Below are 2200 nucleotides of genomic sequence, written 5' to 3'. Positions count from 1 at the left end.
AGCAACACCGAACCCTCCCGCTCCATTGAGACTGGGGTAGAGGGGCAACAGCCATCCGACATGAAAACATACTATGCAGGCTTTACAGTTAATACTGTAATACTGTAGTATACTGTAGTCTTTACAGTTAACTATAGTATAAATACTATAGTATTTTGCAGATTGTAGTATTTGCCGTAGTGTTTTTGCAGACTGTAATATACTGTTGTGTTCAGTGTTTTTGTTTTATTATCTTTGACAAAGAAGTGGAGGCTTTCTCCTTGAGGAAACCTACTGGAGAAATACTAAAATAGCATAACATGTAGGTAGGTAGGTAGGACTGGGGTCTGAATGGATAGCTCAGAGCTTTTGCTCTTTTAAAAACCTGTATTGAACACAATTTATAGTCTATACTTGGCATGTAGGTTTCTCAGTCATGGGTGGCACAAATTGGGATATGGGGAAGGGGAATGGGCAGGGTATATGCTAATTAAATACTGTAGAATTTACTATAATTAAAAAAGTGTAGTGTTTTTGCGGACATTACTGTAGTATTTACTACAGAGTTTTTTTGTGGTTAATACTGTAGTATTTACTATATTATTCTACAATTTAAATCAAATCAAATCAAATTTTATTTGTCACATACACATGGTTAGCAGATGTTAATGTGAGTGTAGCGAAATGCTTGTGCTTCTAGTTCCGACAATGCAGTAATAACCAACAAGTAATCTAACTAACAATTCCAAAACTACTGTCTTAAACACAGTGTAAGGGGATAAAGAATATGTACATAAGGATATATGAATGAGTGATGGTACAGAGCAGCATAGGCAAGATACAGTAGCTGATATCGAGTACAGTATATACATATGAGATGAGTATGTAAACAAAGTGGCATAGTTAAAGTGGCTAGTGATACATGTATTACATAAGGATGCAGTCGATGATATAGAGTACAGTATATACGTATGCATATGAGATGAATAATGTAGGGTATGTAAACATTATATAAGGTAGCATTGTTTAAAGTGGCTAGTGATATATTTACATCATTTCCCATCAATTCCCATTATTAAAGTGGCTGGAGTTGAGTCAGTGTCAGTGTCAGTGTGTTGGCAGCAGCCACTCAATGTTAGTGGTGGCTGTTTAACAGTCTGATGGCCTTGAGATAGAAGCTGTTTTTCAGTCTCTCGGTCCCAGCTTTGATGCACCTGTACTGACCTCGCCTTCTGGATGATAGCGGGGTGAACAGGCAGTGGCTCGGGTGGTTGATGTCCTTGATGATCTTTATGGCCTTCCTGTAACATCGGGTGGTGTAGGTGTCCTGGAGGGCAGGTAGTTTGCCCCCGGTGATGCGTTGTGCAGACCTCACTACCCTCTGGAGAGCCTTACGGTTGAGGGCGGAGCAGTTGCCGTACCAGGCGGTGATACAGCCCGACAGGATGCTCTTGATTGTGCATCTGTAGAAGTTTGTGAGTGCTTTTGGTGACAAGCCGAATTTCTTCAGCCTCCTGAGGTTGAAGAGGCGCTGCTGCGCCTTCTTCACGATGCTGTCTGTGTGGGTGGACCAATTCAGTTTGTCTGTGATGTGTACGCCGAGGAACTTAAAACTTGCTACCCTCTCCACTACTGTTCCATCGATGTGGATAGGGGGGTGTTCCCTCTGCTGTTCCCTCTGCTGTTTCCTGAAGTCCACAATCATCTCCTTAGTTTTGTTGACGTTGAGTGTGAGGTTATTTTCCTGACACCACACTCCGAGGGCCCTCACCTCCTCCCTGTACTACAGAATTCTATAATACAGTAAGTCATACGGGCTGCCCTGTGATCTCAGCTAGCCTAGTGGCTTCTGTGGAACGGATATTGCGTCAACAGAGGAGTTGACCATATGTGATAAACTGTACGGCTGTTGTAGACTAGTGCGTAGTAATGGAACAATGTGATAGTGTGATACAGTACGCTTGTTGCGCTAGCTTTGTTAACTACAGGTAGTTTAAGTAGCTAGATCTGTTCACTCACTCAGGAATAACATCTTCATCCACTGATGTTTTCAACCCTTTCAGTCTGTCTGACCTTGCTATAAAGGGACTTGAAAATATTGGCTTTCATGGTCAGGGATAATAGTGGGTTGAAATCTAAAATAAATAGCATTATAACTATGGGGGCTTCTCACTGTCTATCATTCTCTCTCTCCCTCCCCAAGGCAGGCATGATGAACCAT

At 41.9% G+C, this 2200-nt stretch overlaps 1 non-coding gene across 1 annotated transcript; it reads right to left on the bottom strand.

The window, feature by feature from the left end:
- Nucleotides 1-247: 247 nt before the first annotated feature.
- LOC112251878 lies at nt 248-303 on the bottom strand. Its single transcript, XR_002953747.1, has one exon. It is a non-coding gene; the product is annotated as a U7 small nuclear RNA (small nuclear RNA).
- Nucleotides 304-2200: the final 1897 nt, after the last annotated feature.

The sequence above is a fragment of the Oncorhynchus tshawytscha genome, linkage group LG05, assembly GCF_018296145.1.
Source record: "Oncorhynchus tshawytscha isolate Ot180627B linkage group LG05, Otsh_v2.0, whole genome shotgun sequence".
In the NCBI taxonomy this organism is placed as follows: domain Eukaryota; kingdom Metazoa; phylum Chordata; class Actinopteri; order Salmoniformes; family Salmonidae; genus Oncorhynchus; species Oncorhynchus tshawytscha.
This window is presented reverse-complemented; position numbering and strand designations above follow the sequence as displayed.